This window comes from Bacillus rossius, chromosome 1 (assembly GCF_032445375.1).
Source record: "Bacillus rossius redtenbacheri isolate Brsri chromosome 1, Brsri_v3, whole genome shotgun sequence".
Classification (NCBI taxonomy): domain Eukaryota; kingdom Metazoa; phylum Arthropoda; class Insecta; order Phasmatodea; family Bacillidae; genus Bacillus; species Bacillus rossius.
The window spans coordinates 15,092,331-15,117,828 of NC_086330.1; the positions used below are offsets into that span (position 1 = coordinate 15,092,331).

A 25,498-nucleotide genomic window follows, 5' to 3' on the forward strand; every position below is an offset into this window, starting at 1 on the left:
AGTCGGTAAAGATGCCATCGAGTTCGCTAGAACAGGTAATTACGCGACTTATGCACCAGATGAAATAATCTAGGTGATCCTTACACTGTCGACGACAGTAACAAACTGAGCGACCTGCTGTCTAGGACTCGCTTATATACATGCACCGAATGGAATAATACGCAAGTCAAATCAAGAACAATTTACTATAATACTAGAGTCAAAACAGCATTAAAAATAGAAGCACCATCAAAAAAAAGGCACCACATTTTGGACGCACCGCCAACAAAAATGCAGCACATTTGGAAGCACCGACAACGAAAGAAAGCACATTTGTAAGCACCGACAACGAAAAGGCAACACATTTCGAGCCTTCAGATCCAAAGCTCCAACACGCAATGTACGCAATGTTCGCGCAATGCATGCAAATTACACGCAATAAATGTAATGAACACACAGTACACGGAGGAAACGAAATGAAGAAATAGTACACACAGGAAAAGGAACGTACACACACAGGAAACGGAACGAACACGTAATGTTCTCGCAATTGACGCACAGTACACGCAAAGTACACGCAACGTACGCAAAGTATATGCAATGTATGCAATGTACGCAATATACGCAATGTACACACAACGACTACGCTTCGTTCGCACAGGACAGGCATTTAATGAGAACATAGCACGTTTGGACGGAAATTCTATAAAACAAAGGCTCATTTAACGAAAAGGAGGCACATTCTCTCTCGTTCATTCAACTTGGTAGGATGCGATCGGCAATGATAAGTTAGGATATAATGTCTCCAACAGTCTATGAATCCAACAGTTTTTTATTTCCATTAGTCATTGGCTCCAACAGACATTGCCTCCATCAGTCATTGACTCCAACAGTCTTTTGGCTCCAAAAGTAATTGGCTCCAAAAGCCATTGACTCCAACGGTCTTTTGCTTCATCAGCACCAATGATATTTGGCTAGATTGCTGCGAGTATAAGAGACTATGAGGCTACAATTCTACGAGTCTACGAAGCTCCAACTACTCCAGAAGCTTTATGTTATAAGATTACAAGACTACTTGTTTACATAGCTACAAGTCAACGTGGCTACTTGGCTACGTAGCTAAAAGTATACGAGGCTTCAAGAAATCATGACTACGCGACTACGGCCCATGAGGTTACGAGTATTCAAGTTTACGAGATTGCAAGGCTATAGAGCTACGAAGCTTCTAGAACATAAGTTTACGAGACTGCGAGGATACAGGACTACAAGTCTACACGAGTACTTGACTACGAAGCTACAAGTCTACATGGCTCCAATTGCGGCATTTGTCCTCGTCTGAATTTTCTCTTTGGCTCCAACTGCTTCAGCAGCATTATGCTATAATAGTACAAGGCTACTTCACTACAAGTCTACATGGCACCAATTGCGGCATCTGTCTTAGGCTGAATTTTCTCTTTGGCTCCAACTGCTACAGCAGCATTATGTTATAATAGTACAAGGCTACTTGGTTACGAAGCTACACATCTACAAGGCTCCAATTATCGCATCTGTCTTCGTCGGCATTTTCTCTTTTGCTCCCACTGCTCCAACAGCATTATGTTATATGATTCCATGGCTACTTTGTTACGTAGCTACAGGTCTACGAGGTTCCAATGCATCATGTTTACGAAGCTTCCAGAACACAACACAAGTTTACGAGACTGCGAGGCTACAGGACTACGAAGCTTCCAGGACACGAGTCTACATGGCTACGAGTTTACATGACTCTAACTGATTACAATAGCACCATTCAGTGGTGAGAGTTAGGTTATCTAATGCAAAGAAAATTGATGCAAGTAGTTCTGGCTGTCATAAACAGATGTAGCAACGTGTTGATTGCAGGTAAAATATTAATTAGTTATTTTATGTGGGATGCGGGATGCTCACTAACGATCGCAAAAGAAGGAGGGCTTCGCTAGACACCAAGGAGAAGGAAGTTCGTCTTACATGTTAATGCTTCGCTGATGTCTCATGGCATATTATTTGACTGAGTAATGGTTGTTTATTTTTTTAATTCCACCTGAAAAAATTATTGCAAGTGTCAATTTATTAGCAGAAATTCACTAATTCAATGTAACTCTGAATAAAATGACATGACTCATTAAGTAAATATCCTTCATGCAGAGATCGATTTCACACAAATAATCAGGAGCACCCGGAGAAATCATTAGATGTCTAGCCAGGAATAACCAGAAGCACTTGGAGAAAACCATGAAATTATTAACAAGAATAGTCAGGAGCACTCGGAGAAAACGTAATGACAAGAATAATCGGGAGCACACGGAGAAAACCATACACATATTGAAAAGAATATTCATGAGCAAACATAATGACAAGAATAATCGGGAGCACACGGAGAAAATCATTACACTTTTCTATGATATCGAAAAAATACAGAAAAAATATTTAATAAATAACAAATAAATCAATAAAAAATTTAAAATTAAAAATACATAAACAGATTCTGCTAGCTTGTGAACTTCTCATTGTTGAGCAAATATAGAGTTCTAGTACAAGCCAGAATTTTCTCCTTGGTGTCTAGCGAAGCCCTCCTTCTTTTGCGATCGTTAGTGAGCATCCCGCATCCCACATAAAATAACTAATTAATATTTTATCTGCAATCAACACGTGGCTACATCTGTTGATGACAGCCAGAACTACTTGCATCAATTTGCTTTGCATTAGATAACCTAACTCTCACCACTGAATGGTGCTATTGTAATCAGTTAGAGTCATGTAAACTCGTAGCCATGTAGCCTCGTGTCCTGGAAGCTTCGTAGTCCTGTAGCCTCGCAGTCTCGTAAACTTGTGTTGTGTTCTGGAAGCTTCGTAAACATGATGCATTGGAACCTCGTAGACCTGTAGCTACGTAACAAAGTAGCCATGGAATCATATAACATAATGCTGTTGGAGCAGTGGGAGCAAAAGAGAAAATGCCGACGAAGACAGATGCGATAATTGGAGCCTTGTAGATGTGTAGCTTCGTAACCAAGTAGCCTTGTACTATTACAACATAATGCTGCTGTAGCAGTTGGAGCCAAAGAGAAAATTCAGCCTAAGACAGATGCCGCAATTGGTGCCATGTAGACTTGTAGTGAAGTAGCCTTGTACTATTATAGCATAATGCTGCTGAAGCAGTTGGAGCCAAAGAGAAAATTCAGACGAGGACAGATGCCGCAATTGGAGCCATGTAGACTTGTAGCTTCGTAGTCAAGTACTCGTGTAGACTTGTAGTCCTGTATCCTCGCAGTCTCGTAAACTTATGTTCTAGAAGCTTCGTAGCTCTATAGCATTGCAGTCTCGTAAACTTGAATACTCGTAACCTCATGGGTCGTAGTTGCGTAGTCATGATGTCTTGAAGCCTCGTATACTTTTAGCTACGTAGCCAAGTAGCCACGTTGACTTGTAGCTATGTAAACAAGTAGTCTTGTAATCTTATAACATAAAGCTGCTGGAGTAGTTGGAGCTTCGTAGACTCGTAGAATTGTAGCCTCATAGTCTCTTAGACTCGCAGCAATCTAGCCAAATATCATTGGTGCTGATGAAGCAAAAGACCGTTGGAGTCAATGGCTGTTGGAGCCAATGACTTTTGGAGCCAAAAGACTGTTGGAGTCAATGACTGATGGAGGCAATGTCTGTTGGAGCCAATGACTAATGGAAATAAAAAACTGTTGGAGACATTATATCCTAACTTATCATTGCCGATCGCATCCTACCAAGTTGAATGAACGAGAGAGAATGTGCCTCCTTTTTGTTAAATGAGCCTTTGTTTTATAGAATTTCCGTCCAAACGTGCTATGTTCTCATTAAATGCCTGTCCTGTGCGAACGAAGCGTAGTCGTTGTGTGTACATTGTGTATATTGCGTACATTGCATACATTGCATATACTTTGCGTACGTTGCGTGTACTTTGCGTGTACTGTGCGTCAATTGCGAGAACATTACGTGTTCGATCCGTTTCCTGTGTGTGTACGTTCCGTTTCCTGTGTGTACTATTTCTTCATTTCGTTTCCTCCGAGTACTGTGTGTTCATTACATTTATTGCGTGTAATTTTCATGTATTGCGCGAACATTGCGTACATTGCGTGTTGGAGCTTTGGATCTGAAGGCTCGAAATGTGTTGCCTTTTCGTTGTCGGTGCTTCCAAATGTGCTGCCTTTTCGTTGTCGGTGCTTCCAAATGAGTTGCCTTTTCGTTGTCGGTGCTTAGAAATGTGCTTTCTTTCGTTGTCGGTGCTTCCAAATGTGCTGCATTTTTGTTGGCGGTGCGTCCAAAATGTGGTGCCTTTTTTTTGATGGTGCTTCTATTTTTAATGTTGTTTTGACTCTAGTATTATAGTAAATTGTTCTTGATTTGACTTGCGTATTATTCCATTCGGTGCATGTATATAAGCGAGTCCTAGACAGCAGGTCGCTCAGTTTGTTACTGTCGTCGACGGTGTAAGGATCACCTAGATTATTTCATCTGGTGCATAAGTCGCGTAATTACCTGTTCTTGCGAACTCGATGGCATCTTTACCGACTTTAACGACGAACTCGATGGACGTTTCACCATCGTCTACGGGAACCTTGATGTCAGCGACGACAATGGTGGAGCAGATACCGTTGACAACGACGACGACGTCAACATTGGAGGAGATTTCAACAGATGTGATACCACCAGCAGAAGATAGCTTAATGACTACAGTGCTGGATGTGCAGGAAACCACGAAGATCGACGATACGGCCTCGATGGAGACTTCAATGGATGCTGATTTGACAACTAGCGAACATCGGTGCTGTTACTGCGACAAGATTTTCTCAAACAACAGCAATGCTCGACGACACGAGAGGAGCGAATGTGCCAAGAACCTATATCGTAAAATGTTTGTTTGTGAGAAATGTCATAAGCAGTTTGCCAGAAAAGATAATATGAAAACGCACATGAAGGCATGCAAAGGTCCTGCTGTGCGGCAGAAAGTAAAGGTTTCGGCGCAACAACGATGCATCGATGTGCATAAGAGTATGCCTGGAAATGGTACTACTGTTGCAACGCCTGTATCTGGATCAGGTCTGAAAGATTCGTCTTCATCACCACGGTATCCTTGCAGCTACTGTGATACGTCGTTCGCATTTTCCCATGATGCACGAAGACATGAGCGGAGCAAATGCACGAAGAATCCTTCTCGCATGAAGTTTCGCTGTGATGAGTGCCTTAAATGGTTTACTCGAATTGACAGTTTGCGACATCATGCGAAAAAATGTAAAGGTGGAGTCTGTGCTCCTACTGCTGAACTACCTGCCGACATTTCGACTCCTCGCTTTAGATTGGAGACACGAAAGCGTACAACCAAAAAAACGAACGAGCAGCAACCGATTGGTATGGCGTCTGAACATGGAACTAAACCTAAGACTGTGTTCGGAGCATTACAAGTGAATGATAATGGCTTCTACTTGGCGCAGTCTGCATTTCGTGGAACGTTGAAAGACTACTATTATCTAAATACGTTTAGTGAGACGTAGGACATTTGTACTTTTCTTGATTATATCAGACAATACATAATCAATCAGCTTACTGATGACGTAGCAACAAACGGTCCATTAAAATATAACTTGTGGTTGGACTGTCTATATGGAAAGCCATATCCGTTAGATGCCAAAGTGAAGAAGTGTGCATTCAAGACATCGGCTGCAGTAATTTACAGTTCTGACGATGTGAAGCAAACTGTTAAAAACGGTATCCAGAAACTCTGTCAAGAAGAGGAGAACTATGTCAGTAAAGGTTCTGGTTGGACTCTGTCTAGTATAAACCGATTGGAGCTAAGAATTAGTCATTTCACACCGATGCGGAACTAAATGATTGATTATGAATTTGCTAGCTTTCGTAAGTGATCCTGTAGTAGAATAGAAATTATGTAATAAATATTATGTTTGTAAAAGATCTTGTGGTGTTTAATTCCTCGAACCTGTTACTATTATGTTAAATTGATGTTATATTTAATTTTTTTGCAATATCCTAGATCGTACCAAGGACCTTAGTCGATCTAATTAATCAGTATATTGATTGGAAATTTATCTAATGATTTCTGAACTTTTTCCCGAATCTCTAGCAATATAATTACGAATTTTCCAAGATGGTGGTGTTGATGGCTTATAGGATGATGGTAGTAGAGGTTTTAAAGTCTCTTTAAGAATGTTGAATATGGTATATTGAAATTATTATTATTATTTTTACATAAAATTAAACATTATTGCATCGATCGGGTATCGAACCGAGGACAGGAGCGGGTCGAATTAGTATGTAAATTAATGAGTGATTTATTTAATGAATTTTGGAACTTTTCCCGAATTTCTAGCTAAATAATTACGGATTTTCAAGATGGCGGCCAAATGACAAGATGGCGGGTGTCACAGTAATAATAAATGATTACCGCACTCTAGTGGGTAAGAATTAAACTAACATGACGGCAGCGCACTCTAGCAGACGATACAATGATGATGGCTTCCAGCAACGAAGACAAGATGGCAGACATGACTTCATACTAGGTGACGATATATATGAATGGCAAAAAGTGGTGGGGGCCAGTCTGCCTGCAGCCACTGTGAGGAAGGAGCCTGTCGCCATTTTTATTTTTCTGCCCTCGTAGGGTTTGAACCGAGGACTCCGAGCTCCGTGTCGTAAAAGTTTGTTTTGGAAATATTTTTATTAAATTTTTATTATTTGAATGTTTTTATAAATTTTAAATTTTTTTTCATGAAAATCAGATAATAAATAAAAAAAGTTAAAGATGGCGACCGTAACGATAGTTGCAACGGTGACGACATAATCCAAGATGACGGTCATGGTATCCTTATTCCTAGAAATTGCTTATCGGAGGCTGTAGACATGGATGCTTCAGCCAGTTTTAGGAATTTTCAGCCGCTGGGATTTTTAAGGACTAAAAACGGGAATTTTTCCCTCGAAACGGGAAATTTTTCCGTCGAAAAGAGAAATTTTCAATTTATCAAAATTTTTGAGAATTTTTGGCGGAATTTTGTTTCAAAAAAATTGAAATTTTGGCGATTTTTGAGGAATTTTGCCAAATTTTGGCGGATTTTGAGGGTCAAAGGCCAATGACCTACTTGTCCCGTTACGCTGTGTCCCGTTACACTCATCCAAGATGGCCGCTGTGACGTCACAATCCAATATGGCGGACCGACAATCACAATCCACGCGCCTGGCGCCTGTCCTCGGAGCCCCATTTACATACTACTAAGATAAATTTCCCATTGGTCTGATTATTATTTAATAAAAAAAATATATATATTTTTACCGTAGATTAAAAGAGAAAATTCTTATCAGCATTAATTTATTACTACGCCAACACATTAGCAGGTATATGGTTAAACGTTTCTCGTAGTGTAAAATAAAAATAAATAAAGACGCTCGGCTTTGCCGTAATTATTCTTTCTTTGCATTGACCGTTCAATGCGAGACGGCGCGTTCAACTTGATCAACTGCTCCTAAGATAAACCGACTAAAGGCTTCTGTCTCAAGTCTGGCGCACCGCTCCAGTCTTGACGCGTGATGACACAGAGGGCAGCTCCAGGATTTTTTGACGTGACAACGTCTAATAAATCGATGAACGCCGGCTGCACGCACGAAAAAGTTTCCCGTTACGCACATTTTCCCGTTACGCTCACTGTACGCTTCCGCCGCATCTATCTCTCTTCCACTCGATTGGAAAAAACCATCGATTTTACTTTTTCGAGGCACATTAAACTTGAAACACTCCCATTCGTTTCCTACTTTTCCTATCATCGTCCTATCCTTAACAGAATAACACAGATTGGAAGAAGTTAAATAGCAAACATGTATAAAAGTTATAGCTAAAATAATCTCTTCGTTAAAGTAATAAACATATTTGAATTAATGAGTGCAAATAAAAGTAAATTTATCAATTAAATTGTAGATTTAAATTCAACCCTTCTTTGTATCCATACAAAATAGTGATAATTCAATAAAAATGATTCAATTTTATTCATAAAAGTATGCAATAATTTCATCAATGTTTTGTTATGATGTTGTCACGTTAAACTATCGTCCGTAAACCAACTTTACAGACAACCAATTTTTTTTGTGTAGGCCTGTACTGTGCTGCAGGGGCGTACGCCCCCGGGGAGCCAGGGCCCTACCGTGGCAGGGGGTTTGGGGGGGGGGGGGGGGGGGTGGTCTGTCCCCAAACATCAGAGGGTGGTCCGGGGAAATTTTTAAAATTCAGATGCAAACTGGTATCTTTCGTGTCTTTCTGAGGGCCACTTATTTCTCTCTGTAGTCCAATATGTATAAGAATATTAATCATAATTATTACTAACGTATAATTTTATGTAAACAAAATATACGATAATACCCATAAAGGTCACAAAATTAATTGCTAGGATTAAACTTGTGTTAACATAAGGTGAATATTACAACACAACAGTGTTACAAATCTGCAGGCGAATGTGTAGTTTCACCTCATTTGCAAACAGCCCTTCACAGAAGGGCAGACGATTACAGTTTGTAGTGAAAATAAGATTTACTTTTCTTATCGTTTTCAAAAAAAAAACCTAACGTTTAACTTGAATGGTATAGTTTTGTAAAAATGGGGGTTGTCTGTAAAGTCGGTTAACGGACGATAATTTTACGTGATAACGTCCTTCATAAAGAATTGACAAAACAGTTCACGTGTAGGTTGTGTGCTGCCGCTGTCTCTCTTCTACTCGTACGCATCGGCCGATGGAGTGGAAGAGAGATAGACGCGTCACAAGCCGATCGTGCCTCCCTATCGCTTGTTCCGCGCTCTCGCTTGCACGCTCGGCTCAGGCGGAACGTGACAATGAGTCATGCTTTTTTCGTGCGTGCAGCAAGGCGTTCATCGATTTATGAGACGTTATCACGTCAAAACGGATTATTTACAAATTGTTCAGTTTTGAAGAAGTTGAGTAGTCTCGGGCCGGCCTGTCCGCTGGAGTCGCCACCGGTCATGACTCGTTTACACCCTCGAAGTCGAGACGAGCCAGACAGCTTGTTCGAGAAGGGGACGCACCACAACGCTGAAATACCACAACGTCGAAATGCCAAATTGACCACAACCCCGAAATACCACAACGCCGAAATGCCAAAATGACCTCAACGCCGAAATACCAAATTGACCACAACGCCGACAGCTAGAAAACTGCTGTGTACCACAACGCCGAAATACACTAACGCCGAAAAATGTCATTGCAGGACTGCCACAAAGGTTAGGTTAGGTTAAACTAGGTTAGGTTAGACTAGGTTAGGTTAGACTAGGTTAGGTTAGACTAGGTTAGGTTAGACTAGGTTAGGTTAAACTAGGTTAGGTTAGACTAGGTTAGGTTAGGCTAGGTTAAGTTAGACTAGGTTAGGTTAGGCTAGGTTAGGTTAGGTTAGGCTAGGATAGGCTAGGTTAAGTTAGGTTAGGTTATATTACGCTAGGTTAGGTTAGGTTATATTACGCTAGGTTAGGTTAGGTAAGGTTAGGTTTGATTGTGGTATTTCGGCGTTAAGGTACATTTAAGAAACACACACAAATTCATTCAGTTATTTCGGCGTTGTGGTAATTCGGCGTTGTGGTACACAGCAGTTTTCTAGGTGTCGGCGTTGTGGTCAATTTTGACATTCGGCGTTATGGTATTTCGGCGTTGTGGTAACGACCCGTTCGAGAAGTGTCCCTGACGGGGCTACCACCTGATGAAGCTGTCCCTCCCCTACCCCCCCCACGGTAGCACCGGGACGACTGCACCACCCCTCCTAGTGCTGGCGCAGGGAGGGTTAGGGAAGCGTCACCCCCACCCCTCCGCGAGCATCGTCCAGGGAGGGGAGGAAGGCGTCACCCCCACCCCTGCGCCGGGAGGAGGTGGGGTCTGTGTAGGGGGTGGAGGGGCGGCAGGTGGCTGTGGAGGGGATGGTGCGTGGAACTTCTCAACGCGCGCGCATGCGTGTGCGTGTAGCTAACGGCATTTCGAAAAAATACCAAAACTATTTTTTTTTTTTCGTTTGGGAATGACAAAGTTCATTGTTTTAACAGCACGAACTTAGTAAAAACCACACCTTTGAGAATGCCTAGTCAGGGGCGTATCTCTGTGTTGGTGAGGCGGGATGATAAGTGCGACGCTCGCTGGTGCTTCTAGCGCGGTGTCGCCTCTACTGGCGCGCAGTCTTCTCGTCGTGAATAGGATAACTATGTCATTACAATGGCTTTCAGAATATAAAATTTATTGCTGATGTCTTTTACATAACAGTATTAAAAGTGCTATATTGTATGTAGATGTAATAAAAAGAAAATTAAAATCCAAATTAACTATATCCATAAGAAAACGATTAAGATGTTAAAAGAAAAAAAAAATAAATTTAAGGTGTGTAGTAAAATATAATTTCACTTCACTGGTATTTTTTTTTGTAATCTCTAGCTAATATTTTTAACGAAGTTTTTGGTTGTCAAAGGTGGTTTATTTAAATATTTCACTATTTAAAGGTTGTCAAATTTACATTTACTTTTGCATCACGCTATAAATACAGAACTACCCATCCACCCTCTGATATCTTGAGCAGTTTTCAAATAGCATGTTTTTATTTCTGACGTTCTGCACACTGTGTGTGTGTGTGTGTCTCCCAGGTAAGCGAGGGTCATTACTACTCGCATCATCCTCTCCGAAGCTGATTTTTTTTTGCGTCTCCCCGTAACTTTCGCATCCTACATCTGTTTTCGCAACTAGATTGCGTTCGTTTACTTTTCCAGGTATGCCTGAAAATATTTTCAACACGTTTATTCCCACTTCCTTTGTCCACGCACACACACACTGCTAACGTATACTTGTTGTTAGTAGTATTGGAAATAATTAAGACACGAAGCTAAAGCATTTGATTTACGTAGTTGTAGGATGCCAACCGCCTGGGGGGAAGGGGGGTAGGGGAAAGGGGGGGAAGACGTAGGCGTCGCGAAATTAAGCTCCGCTCGAAAAAGAAGGAGCAGCGGCCGGGAGACGCCCCGGGCCGCGGGGAGGGGGGCGGCTCGCCATTTTTGGCTCCCGGGGGGCGGCGTCTCTGGCGAGCGAGGCGTCGCGACGCCCGTCCGCAGTGCACAGCAGGCGTCACAACCCGGCACTCCTCGGCCCGCGAACAGCGCTTCGGCAGGTAACACACCCCCTCCCGCCCCCCTGCGTCAACCCCCGGGGAGGGCGAAACGGCCACCCTTAATAAACTAACATGCTGGTAACCGCTTGTCTTGGCTTTTCATTCCACCCTTTCGACCCCCGCCTCCCCCCTCGGATGCTGACCTCAGCTAACACGAAACACCGCTGTGACCGTAATGGCTAGGGACCGGAAAAATTCGCGGGTTCAATGACCTGCAGGATGAACTCCATACTTCTTCGCACACTCGGTCAAATGCCACCCCACTCATTGGCTGCTGTCTTGTGAGACGTCCCAGCGTAGCAGCCTGTGATTCGATAAAGCTTTGGTCGGGCGTTTCTCATTGGCCCAGATTCATCCAGGTGAGTTGTAAGCCAATAGCAGAGGCAGAACTGAGGTATAAATATTTGTATTTTAGCCTATCGAGAAATGAATTCGCGAATTTTTCCGGTCTCTAGTAATGGCGCAAAACATCTCACACGGGTTCAGTTCACAACCTGCTCCACCTCACATTACATTCGGAGCGCTGAGAGACATTTACTACTTACTGAAAACGCATGTGTGGTCGTTTATTTGATTTAATTAACTCTTTCATGTTAAAGTAGACGCCGTTATTTGTTACAGTATGCTTGTTGTGTAAATAACACGAGTATTTGGACTAAATGTTTGTTTATAATAGTTTCTTGGTTAATCAATACATCTATATTATCAATTTCTATGATATTTTCTGTGGAAAACATTATTTAAAAAAATGTATAGATGTGCATTGAAAGACTGAGAAAATCATTACTACCTAAAATAATCACAGCATAAAGTTTAAACTAGCAAGAATTTAACAATTATTTTAATGTCAGTAACAAAAATTACTAAGATTAGTGTAACCTGAAACCGTTCGAATAACATTTCCTTAGTCAAATTAATGGCCATTGTATTTCGCAGCTTGGGGCTATAAATAGCTCCAACTTACCAGCCCGAAAACTGAACGGTGCCGATATAAATAGTCATTAACAGTTTTGCTAATTATATCCGACGTTTACATGGTAAAGCGATTCCAGATGCACAGGGAAAATAAACACATTATTTTTTTTTACAACGAAACCGTTAACTTAAGGAACGATCAAAATGATGGCCTTACATTATTTATAGTTTTTGCAGTTTAGAATGAAAATTCGTTCAAAATGTTGGACGATGAATTTCTCTTTTGCTGGAATTTTTATTGACATTACAAATAGACATTGTTCAAAGTCCACTAACTTAGATGGATGACTAAATCACATGTCATAATGTTATACATTTCCGAGAAATATTTGAAAGGTTTTCTTGAATATATCAAAGAAAATAAACTATAATATTATTTGACTTTTATGACATAAACACCTGTTACTTTGATTCATGTAGTTGACTTTGAAGTAAAAACAAACAATTAAAATTCGTATTTTATATTGCTTCTGAATGCTATTGAAATGCCTTTAGCGTGACGCAGAGGTTAGTGTTTTTTTTACAACCTTTAAATAGTTAAATATTTAAATAAACCCCTTTGACAACCAAAATCTTCGTTTAGAATAATAGATAGAGATTACAAAAAATTACCAGTGAAGTGAAATTATATTTTATTACACACTTTTAATTTATATATCTTTTATTTTAACATCTTAATCGTTTTCTTATGGATGTAGTTCATTAGGACTTTAATTTTCTTTTTATTACATACAAAATAGCACTTTAAATACTGTTATGCAGAAGACATCAGCAATAAATGTGAGTAAATCCATCAAATGTAGATGATTTGATTACGAATAGGCATCACAACTGTATATTCCATATAAAATCGTCTGATTGGCAAAGTTAACTAATTTTAGATTTTGCTCTAACATTGAGGGACTGTTCCTTAGGATCCCAAAAAACAAAATTTACGCTTATTTGATTTTGTCTACATAGACAATGATCTTAAATTGCGTGGGAAAATAAGTGTTTTAATTTGCTATCATAATCTTACCCTCATCCTAGCTGAATAGGTACTAATTAAAATTGATTGATTCAAAAATCTTCTCGAAGGTTGCTCACAAAATACACACGAAAATAAAAATAGAATTTAATTTTTAAACAAATGAATTAGAAAGTTCAGAGTTCAGGCAGACTTTTAACCAACTGAAGAACCACTTATTATTTTTTTCTTTTGGCATTGTTAAAGGAATATTTCTCATGGAATCAGGAAACTATGAAATAAATTTTAAACAAGATTTCTATAAATTCCACTGGTTTTAAGAAGTAGGGATTCACTTAGTTGATAAATTGTTAGCTGGAGAAATACCAGGTTGTTTTTTGTAGAAACTTTCAAATTTATCAGGAAATATAAAGAGTGCTATTATTTTGGGATTCGGAAATTTTCCAGACTTTTGTAATATGTTTTAAGTTTTACTTTTTAATGAAAAAAATCTCTCTCTATCAGTCGTACATAGATTGGGCAAGAGCCTGCATACACATGCACACTCGACCTACTTTACATACATTGGTCACAAAATAACGACTGTAGAACTGGGAGATTTTTAAGTATTAGAATCTAATTGGCAATTAAATGGTGAAGACTGCCGTGTCAGAAGTAACTAAAGAGTAAGCGCGAATCACGCTATTTATCAGACTGCTCCCTGACTTAAAGTTGTTTTGTGGTTAAGTGAGGCACTTTGTAAGCTCCAATTAGTTTCTACTTTCAGAACATTTTATATTATTCAGCCGCTTGCTAAAAATAACATCCTCAAAGTCTCACTGATTGTCAAACTCATAAAATGGCGAAAATGTTAGAAAAGCAAATACTTAACATCCACCCAAATTTTTTTTTACGTAAATGAAGCAGAAGTTAAATAATTAAAGGCTACCCTCCAAAAGATGATAATGGTAATCATGCAGCAAACCATTGAACTACTTGTGCATAATATGCTCTTTTGACTGGATCAACACGAGAGATTCTGATCTTTTAAATATTTGCAGTTTTAGGTTTAGCTTTGTTTCAAATGTTTAAATTCGATACAACTTTTAAGGCATTTTTAAGTTGTAGAAGTTATAAAGGGTGATTTGCAATCATGGCCTTTATCTTTTACCTTCTAAATTAAGATGTGAGGATACTGAATCAGCCATTTTCTGAAAAAAATTAAAGAAAAAATGAAAGAGAATGCAAAATAATGATTCAGAATTCACAACAATCTTCGTAGCACTGGCATAGCTCCGTTGAGTTTCTAAGCACATGGATTCAAATTTACAAGATAAACATGTAATCATACACAATCCCACATTAAATAACACACTATTTTGGACAAAGTTTAACTTATCACTAATATATGGTACATTTGATGGTATTAAATAGTTATAATAAAAATATATACAAATTAAGAGTGTTTTAGTGTTTTAGAGTGTTTTAGTGTTTTAGAGTGTTTCAAAGAAATATTACCTATTGTACCCGTTAACATGGCGCAACTTCAGGAAAATTTTTATACGGATTTCCTTTCATGGTCTATAGACCACAAAACCATAGTCAACTAAAAGTTTATATATAAATACTGTCAAAACTTTTGTATTCAATAATGTTTGATATAATCAACCATTGCCGCAAGGAGTGGATAAAGAGGCGTTAATATACAAAAGAAAGAATTAATAATTGTCTTAGTAGGCATACGATCAAATCCGTTCACATTGTTTGTAAATATTATTATTTTTATCTAAAACTTTTGTCTGAAACCAATTTTGACGATACAAACTATTAATGCAAGGGGTGGAAATAACAAAGTTAGAAAGACAAAAAGTAATTACTTTTGTTTAAATATGTTTAAACATTCTATCAAATCCGTTATGATTTATTGTAAATTTCCTAAACTTTAACTAAAACATTTGTCTGAAAAACAATTTAGATGAACCGAACTATTACCGTAAAAACTGGGATTGAAAAAAAATTACTTTCTTAGTATTAAGTACGTGAGAATTTATTTATAACGATCTGAATATTACTTTAAGCCTTTGTAAAAAAATTCATAGGAACACACATTAGTGCAAGGGATAAAAACTAGTGTTTGAAGGTTAAAAATAATTCCATAACTACCTTAGCAGGCATAATATGAAATTCGTTAAGACATTCAATGCTGGATGCATTGCGTTAAAAACATTCAAAAATATTTTCGCTGCATGGAATATATGAAAAAAACGTTTAATCGATCTTTTTTGAATATTGGCGAATATATAAGAAGTTACGTACATTAAGTTCTTAAAATGTTCGAGGAGTTTTTAGAGTTTCAGAAACATTTCCAGAAGAAATTTATACTTTGAAATATACCTACGCCTGTAGGCTGTGCCAAAAGGGATTTTTTTCAAAGTGTATTTCACAGATATGGTGGGTGTAGTACGGACTTTGTACAATACATATCTAGCGGCTATGCAAACATTCTACTCTGAGTAAAGTAGGACGAAACTGCACGTCGTGAACTAAACTTTCGTTAAAAGTCTAGTTCACAACGTGCCGTTTCGTTATGTTATAAAGTCGTTAGATGTCTCCCCTTCGGCTAGTAATTCGTCGGACGATGTCATACGCAGTCGATGCCAAATTGTGGTTTATTTATTTTATGTTTGCTTCATGAACACTAACAGCAACGTGCAGCTACGAAAAACAAAACTATTTATTTGTGATACAGAACTACAGCCAGATATGGAGTGAGCTCTTTTATGTTCACTTTACGCACCACAACCTTTAAAAACATCATCGATGTGAGCATATTAAATATGGGAATCGAAAACCAAAATGACACACATTATTTAATTTTTTCAAGTCCTTAAGTAAATTTAGGTGTTCCTATAATATTATCTTTCATTTTTAAGGTTATTTCATAAATTTGTTGCGTGTTATCAAAGTAAATAAGGTAACAAACAAGAATAACGTCGATGACAGAAGTTATTGGAAAATTTTGACGATAGAAGAGATGGCTTGGTATCCAGGTTTTATAGTTAATTTAGTCAAGAAGAAAGTAAAATCAGAGGGTGAAAAATATAAAAGTATGATAAGAGGGCATAACAAGTTGCGTCAAACCAATCTACAGACTGGTGACTCGAACGAAAACAAATCAGATAATAAAACTTTTAAAAAGTAAACACAATTTTTTCATAGTGATTTTGTACGATAAAAAACCAAATCACAAATTAAGCAGAATACACGAAAAAATATTGATTTGCTTAGAATAAATCTAGACAGGATATGTCACGAAGACATTGGAAAACCACAAAATATTTATTTTAAACGGTTCTCTTGACTCACCTGAAATGATGATTGAACTTCAGGCCATTTCTGATTTGAATTTCAGAGAAAAATGAAAACAGTTTTACGGCGGGAATTTTGAATTCCTAAGAAGTTCATGTAAACCTTATCTACTAAACGGTCTTTAAATAAATTAAACGATAGCCAAACATATTATCCGCGACAGATTTTGTGATTATTTTGTGATAAAGTTTAATCTTATAGTTGTAAAAATAAAATAAAATATTCATTTGAAAAAGAGTTCTTAATTTAATTTGCTCCAGAATCACACTAACCTTAAGTATCACACCTCAGAAATATAAATTTTGGTCATAATATAGAAAACATTTTCGAAACCTTTCATAGTCATAAATTACTTCTTACATGTGTTGTGTGACTGATGTCAGACTGCCTAAGAGTATTAACGACTCAAGCATTCCAAACATCCTCATTTTCTCACGACTAGTTTATGATTATAAGAATTCCACTCTAACTATAACATTCATCACATGCACGATACAAGGAACGTCGCGCAAGAAACATCTAAGGAAACTCAGTAACAATGAAAATCAAACACGTGGTGAAATATTCAGACATGTTTTCCGCTACAATAGGACAGCAGTGCCGAGCAAATGCATTTAGAATGTCATCCAACGCGGACCGAAATGAGTGTCTGTTTTTGTACGAAAGCTCCATATTTGCGAGCGAGGCACTTCATAACTCCAGACAACTTGTTGCTTCACTTCAGCTGTTCATTAATTTCGGACAGCGGTGGTTCTAGAGACATTTCTCTTGTGGGCAGAAAGACTTGCGAAAGTTCTGCGACTCAATCTGCACATCTATTTTTACGAACTTTAATTATTTTTTAAATGCATGACCAAGCCATTATTGATATGTAACATGTTAGCTCCCGGTATATGGCATGTGGTATGAGTCATATCGTAAACAGAACGGAAGTCAGATTGAGCGGAAATGTGCAATCACGGTGCTGCCATCTGTGGTGAATGACGCTAACAAAAGTTCACAAAGCCAAAGGGTAACTCTATGATCTTACTTTTAACGAATTTTAATAAAATTACTTGTCGAAAATCAGGTACATAATGGAATTTATAAATTAATATTTTTTTTTGCTTTTATTGGGGACCATTTTATTATAAAGTTTAAAATGACGAACTACAATTCGAATGATCCGATAGTGGACGTAGCAGCTCCGGCAGCGAATCATAACGGCGAGTGCGGAAACTTAGTGTGATTTTCGTTCGTAAATGTAGTCGAAAACACAATTATATAGGTTTATCACTATCGGCGTTATTTTAAAGTATTCTACTTTAAATTTACCGTTCGAGTATCGTATTATAAGTGAATTTGCAATATGAGAACACACTCGAATTGGCTCGTTACCGAGGTTAGGCGTTACACATCAAGGTGCGCAGGTGAAAGACTCGCTCACACTCTTTATTTTTTCGTTCAACAACTCGCTTTCCCGTTAAATAGACTCACTTCTTATCGTGTTTTGTAGCAAACATGATTTGTGTTCCTCATTCGGGACATAAACTCGGCCTACGTGACATTTATGCGACTCATGAGTGGAGGCTGTATGGGAGAAACCTCTTGGCGTACCATATGTATTTGTAAATGCTATGGAATTTGGCCTATCACAGCAATTATTTTGCCATGATAGTTTTAAGAACAATGTTGTTTCTGTCTTTAGTAGTTAGAAGTATCATGATAACTGTTACAAGTGATAAAGCCTTGTGATAAAATCATTGTACTATTATATTCAAACTAGATTAGTTTAGATATTCTTTGAAAAAATGATACATTTTACGATTTAAATTAAATTCCGAATCACACACCAAAAGTTTCTCATTTATATCGCCCAATCAATTATGCTCTGAGCTTTACTGGCACTTGAATTAAACAAAAATTATTGATACAGATACCCGGTTCGAGTGAAGATTGGCCAAAGTAGGGCCTTTACTCAATAAATAAAATCATTTTAAAAGTATAATTTGTTAGTTAAAGTCTTATTTCAGTCATTTTGGTTTTGAGTTTTTTATGTCGACGAGGCCTGAAATTGTCTTTAGGCGAAGTCCACATTATCTCTTAATCTTTGTTTACAAATACATGCATGTATCTTAATATTTCTGGATACTACAATGTGATTTGATGAAACGTACTCTTACTTAAAGACGTTAATTTATATGCTTACTCACGTTCTTCCTTTAAACACACAATCAAACTTGTGATGGTTCAAATTCCAATTTTCTCGAATCAGAATTCCGGAGAGTACTTCCTCGACTATATACTTCGAATCCGAATCTAAGTAGCAAGGGTCAAAAATAAAATAACGTACAATAAATTAAAAATATTAACTATGGTTCTTAAATCTACCCTTTAAATGGTTATTTCACAAACTAAGTTTCCACAATCAACGTGTATTGTAATTTTATTTATATGATTACATGTTAAAAGGTCAATATCTTGGGGAATGGTAACACGAGAGGTATATTATATATAATGGTAACAGGAGAAGGAAATACTGACCTACTGAAATTCAGAGGTTATCAGTGTTGAATTTTTTTTTAAATTTACATTATTTCCTCCAATATTTTCTTTCCTTGAATATCGAATCGTTCCAATACTAAGGATTTGATTGTATTAGAGGTTTTGACGATTTGATTGGCCCATCCATATTAAAAACCAAAAAATTCCAACAGGTTCATGGATAAACATCTCATACGCGACCTGGGTAGTAAAGTGAAATGAAAGAAACATTGTTAAATAGTTGTGATAGGATGGAGCCCAACAATATCAACGAATATATATTTCGCCGGCCTCGCAACTGGATGGCCTGGAGGGAGACACGTTCTCTGGAGGGACGCGGGAGACAGCGACTGGAGAACAGCAGGTCTCGGGGAACTGGAAGCAGCGGGTGGCCTCAGTTCCTCCAGCGACAAGTTACCTCCACAGTGCCTCCGAGATGGTCACGGATTTGCAGTCGACTGGACAACTTCCAGTTCAAGAGAAATGCGAAGGCGTTTCGGAAAACCTCGTTTCAAACCTGACGAATCAACGTCTCTCAGTCCGATGTTTGAAGAAACCACGCATTTCTGCACACTGGAAATTTCCTAACATCGAAGGCCTTTTATGAAATGTTTCCACCTGGTGAAGGTATACGTACATTCGAATGCGTGTCAACACTTGGATGTCGTCTTGAATGGACTGTTCCTAAATGATGAAACAGACAACTTTCAACTGTAGTTTATTCTCTGTGAAAAAGCCACCGGAATATTCAGAGTGGTAAGCTATATGAGTTGTGTTATTACGTCAGTAGATAACATTTCTTTAAATCAGTTAAATTAATTATTTTGTCGAGGTTATCGCAGGTGTGGAAAGGATAGCTTAAATAATTATAACAGTTTAACGATTAACTTATAATTACGCAATTTCTGAAATTACAACAATCTCAGAGTCTGTCCACAGATTATTCACACCTCTGGAAGTCCTCTTTTTAATCTTCCCAATGGAGCTCGGCTCAACAGTAGCTCTCTATGCTGTTCGTCTGTTACCACGCACTGCTCACTCTCCCCCGATGCTCCTACCTTCGCACACGGAGCCCGCTCGTCTCCCGCTATAGCTCGCCAAGGCATCACTCGCCCTCTTCACTTCACTTCACGTCTCTCGCCAGTCTCGCACTCGCTGGCCGGTGTCACCACCAGCCTCGGTCACTCCCGACCTGCAGTGGTCTCGTGGCCCTACGAGGTGTCGCGTCATCAGGGTCGCCGAAGTTACAAGAACAACGCCACCTCACTTCACTTCTGGGAACGTGCCGTACCCTCGAGAGAGATATAGATAGAGAGAGAGAGAGAGAGAGAGGTGCCGCTGCTACTCGGATTACCGCAGAGGGACGTGCGCTACTTCGTGCCGAATGGTTGGCCAGCCTCGATTACAGCAGCCTCAGATCACTGGCCTGCCTAGTCTCTGGCATCCTCGTATTAATAAATTTTAAGGTAATATGGGTAAAATACATTAATACTTAACAATTCCTTTTTTTATAATGTATGAGTAAAATTTTTGTTAAAATTGATTTATTATGAATCTCGAAAGCTAAATTATATATCTACCTAGTTAATAGGCAAAACTCACTTATATTACTGTCCAGATATTAATTGAAAATACCATTTTGTATTTCAGTGATTATGAATCCAAAATAGTAGTATTCAGGATTTAAATACAGTAAGCTTTCTGGGAGTTAGCTTGGGATATGCACAACGACAAAGGGTTCAAAAGACCCTAATATGTGGTAGGTGAAAGTGTAAAACTCATAAAGACGTCGATAGTTTTTTTCATTGACAGTATACTTCTGTTGTAGACAGTATATTTCTGTTGGAATTTGTCCGTCTGGAAATTTTTGCTGTGGTTTTGGATCACATTAAGGCAGCCGAAATTCAAGGATTAGCCGGTGATGCACCTTCGTCAGGAAGCAAAATTTCCAAAAGGCGTACCCGTTTGGTAGATTTACAGCGTGCAGAAATTCGTGGTTTCACCGGCAGGAGAAGAGCGGAATGTTTCGAAGACGTCTTTGCAGGGTGTTTGAGCTGGAAGTTATCCGGTCGAAGAGCAGATCGGCTCTTCATCTGGAAGACTCTGGAGAGGTGAGATGCCTGGGCTGGAAGGAGTGGAGGGGGTAGGGGCTCCACCAGGCCGCAGTGTGGGAGGTGTCAGCCGACAGCCAGCCGCCCGCAGGCCTTGCCAAGAGAGTTCCTGGCCGAGCAGAGACCGAGAGCTCTCCCGGGACCCACGAGCTATTTTTACGAGCCGCGCCGAAAATAGCCACGCGCTCGCGGTGACTTCTTACACGCTCCTGGGAGGGCGAGGGACCAGGGGTCCCGTTCCCTGCGCCAACGCATCGGTTCGCAGGGAATTCGTTCCATTACCCTTTTGTGCGCGCATGATTACGTGTAAAGTACGCGATGATCATCAATGGCTGGACCGATGAACCAGGTGGCTGTTTTTGGATATACAATTTGAAACGTTCCTGAGAGAGTGAGAGACCAGGATCACGTTCTCTGCGCGAACGCATTGGCTAGCAGGGAAGTCATTCCGTAACTCCATGCGCGCATGATCCCTCTGGGACGTTAGGTGTAAAGTGCGCGATGATTACAATAGATGGACCGATGAACCAGGTGGCTGTTTTGGATATCCAATTTGAAACGTTCCTGAGAGAGTGAGAGACCAGGGTCCCGTTCTCTGCGCGAACGCAATGGCTAGCAGGGAAGTCGTTCCGTAACTCCATGCGCTCATGATCCCTCTGGGATGTTAGGAGATGTAAAGTGAACACATGATCACCCTGGGTATTTTCATGTAAAGTGCGTGATAATTGCAGTGCAGCGATCAAACAGGTGGCGGTTTTAGTCACCCAACTATCGATGACACACGATACTCAGACAGTCCATGCCTATAGTGCATTATGTATAATCTGTACATTTGGAATCAGGTTCTAGTAGTCAAATCTGCCAAGATAATAAACTCGTTGAAACTTAGACTGGGATGCACTCATTACTGTTTTTAAAGTAATATGTTTTTGAATGAAACAAAAAATAAAATGACATTTAAGATTAATCAGATTAGCTGGCCAGTACTATATGGTCTTCCTACAGTCTTGCAGATAATCTTGAGGTTTTGGTGGCTAGCGCTACCAGGGTGTGGGCAAAGGCATTGTTGAAAGGGGGCTAGAAAGAATGATGGGGAGGGGCGAAGGGCTTATACTGTACGCGAACCGACCTCAGCGGCAAAATACCCGCAGACACGCCAGAGCAGGAAGTTACGCCCCCACGGCAACAGGATACACTGTTCCCAGCTTCCTCGCGCTAATTTCTAGAGTCGGGTTACTTAACAGGTAACTTTCTGCTTCTGCTTCAGATACACAACTTTCCAAACTCGAAATAAGTTCTAGACATGTGTTGGTGGTGAAATGACACCCAGTGAGACCTGCGAAATTAACTTTATTTTCTGCAACCAGGTTATAATACAAAAATATGGTCATAATAATGTTAATGTTACGTGTTTATTGGCCGCTGCAACCATTCACTTCTCCGGGTTGCACACGATTCGGTTAGTGTTTTTTTTTTTAGGTGTTTGCCTTTTATTAAGTCCCCCAGGGTTCGTCAAACAATCATAAATGATGAAGAATCATTTTAGTGTACCTAATTTTCGTCCACGAGCCAGTAATGGCCAAGATCAATCTTTTGAAACTAATCCGAGGGCGTGACGCATACCAATTAATATGTTATTTCTTACAAAATTTTTTTCAATGTGATAATATTCTGTAGAATGACTAATAAACATGTGTCATATCGCGAAGAAAAATAATAATAATAAATTAATGTACGGTATTTTAAAAATATTACCTTTTAAATGCAAGAAAAGTTCCCACGAAAAAATATAAGCAAAAAATGTTTTTACATAGTTTTTCGTTTCATGGTTCATAGACCCCAAAAACCAAGGTCAAATAAAAAGTTTATATACATATATATGTCACAATTTTATGGGCACGAAACTGCTGCGATTTCTCACAAATCACTTCCAAACTGATACATAAAATTAAGTAGTGGGAAAATCTCGGTCGAGTTCATTAATGGTCAATATCCGACCAAAGGGGTATAAATGGGAAAGGCATTTTTGAAAAACAGAAAAATTGATGTAACTCCCATAATATGGAAAATATCACATCCATTTGAACGTATTATAACTTGTAGGAGTAATACCAAAACCTTTTGTCTGAATAAGTTATTGATACACCAAACATAACTGCAAGGGGTTGAAAAAACAAGGGTTGGATGACAGAAAAATCATATCTGTTCGTAGGCACACCATCGAATTCGTTAAAAGTGTTTGTAAATCTTATAATTTTTATTTAAAGCTTTTGTCAGAAACAATTTTTGATAAGACGAACCATTACTGCAAGGGGTAGAAAATAACAGGAGTTAAAAGAAAACAAAATCATAACTATATTAATATGCATACTATTAAATCCGTTAATATTGTTTGTAAACTGTATAAACATTATCAAAAACTTTGTCTGAAACAATTTTTACACTACCAACCATAACTGCAAGGGGTAAAAAATCCAAGAGCTAGAAGACAAAAAAAAAACTCCCTTAGTAAGGACACAATCGAATCCGTTAAAATTGTTTGAAAATCTTATAATTTTTATATAAAACTTCGCATGAATTAATTTTTCATAAGATGAGCCCTTACTGCAAGGTTGAAAAAACAAGGTTAGAATTTAAAAAAATTCATAATTTCGTACCATGTACACTATCAAATTAGTTTTATATATTTTAAAACATTTAATTAATATCTACAACATTTATCTGAAATAATTTTTTTATTCGACCTACAATAAATGCAAGCGGTGGAATATACAGGGATGGAAAGACAAAAATTAATTACTCCCTTATTAGGCACACTATCAAATCCGTTGAAATAATTTGTATAATCTAATAATTTTGATCTAACACTTTTGTTTGAAACAATTTTAGATGGCAAAAAAATATTGCAAGGGGTTAAAAAAACCTGGGGTTGGAATAAGAAAATAAATAAAACTTCACTGTCATGTACGCTATAGATTCCAGCCTTATTTTTGTTTAAGTTTCTAAATATTATCTAAAACTGTTGTTAAATTTTTTTATCTAACAACCATTGCTGAAGGGGGTAGAAATAATGTTTGAAATTATACTATCAAACACGTTATTATTTATTATATAAATCCTAAACTTTAACTAAAACTTTGGCTGAAACAATTTTTAATGAAACGAATTATTACCACAAAACAGGGATCAAAATACAAAATATTCAAATTTTTCTTAGGTTCAAATTCATTCGAATTTATTTCAAACCATCTTAATATTATATTAAACCTTGGTGCAAAGCAAATTTTTATACGACCACGTTGTTAGTGCAAGCGATGAAAAATAATGTTTGAAGTTTAAAACAATAAAATAATTAATAATAAATAATTACCTTATTTGGCATGCATTGATTAAAAAATAATCGTAATATTTTCGCTGCATGGAAAATTAGCAAATATTTAATCTCTCATTTTGTAACATTGGAGAACATAAATATTTGATAAACATTAAGTTATTAAAATGTTCTAGAAGTTTATAGAAGTTTCCAAAATATTTACAGAAGAAATAGGTACTTCGAATTCTATCTACGCCTGTAGGCTGTGCCTAAAGGAATTTTTTTTCGTAGTTATACAGTTGTAAAAATTTCCAAATATCTGTAAATTTACATTAATATTTCTGTTCCATTAATAAAAATTGCAGTGTAAAGATTACAGAAATATAAATAATATTTTCGTGATAATGTTATAGTTTTCGGTCTATGTCTGCTAAACACTTACGTATAACAAAGACAGTTAACACTCTACAATTTACCTGACAATTTATCTGAAAATATTCCTGTGTTGGAAGATTCTTTAAGTGGGCCGCACGAAACAATAACCAGTTGGCTACCACTATGTTGCGAAATAATATAGATTGTCTAAAAAAGTATGTCCCAGTTTAAATCGTATATTATAAAAGTTTGATTTAGACTATTTATAACTTACAACTAATAATACGTCGAATTGAAGATAAACTAACCTAGTTTTCTAACAAATGTTCAATATGTGCACTTTTAGTTAAACGGCACACATACAACCTAAAGTCCAATTATTCCTACACTTTGGTTAACATGTACGGAGTAATGGAAGCAATAGCCTCTTGAACTCAGGCAAATCATTAGGTAGCGGCGGAACGTAGACACCATCTTTTATGAAGCCCCAAAGGAAAAAAAAGAAAGACATGGCGTTACGTCAGGTGAACGTGGAGGCCAGCGAAAAAAGAGACGTATCGTTTCGACCATTACGAACAATCCGACGGTCAGGGAATTCATAGTTCAACCACTCTCATACAAAGAGATTCCAGTGGGGAGGGCTGAAATTACAGATCCACTCTTAGTAAACTGCAGTACACAAAACTCTTTAAGCTCAGAAGTCACCATTTTGCG

The 25,498-nt window shown here is 38.2% G+C and overlaps 1 protein-coding gene across 3 annotated transcripts in view; it reads left to right on the top strand.

Moving 5' to 3' along the window:
• The first annotated feature begins 10,997 nt into the window (after window positions 1–10,997).
• LOC134528636 (tropomyosin-1) overlaps window positions 10,998–25,498 on the top strand; it is a 72,638-nt gene continuing 58,137 nt past the window's right edge. For 2 of the 3 annotated variants that reach the window (XM_063362434.1, XM_063362432.1), the window contains exon 1: window positions 11,026–11,172. The gene's annotated coding sequence lies outside the window, so the exon portion shown is untranslated. Of the gene's footprint in view, window positions 11,173–25,498 lie in introns of all 3 variants that reach the window. The other variant, XM_063362433.1, reaches the window with a different exon arrangement.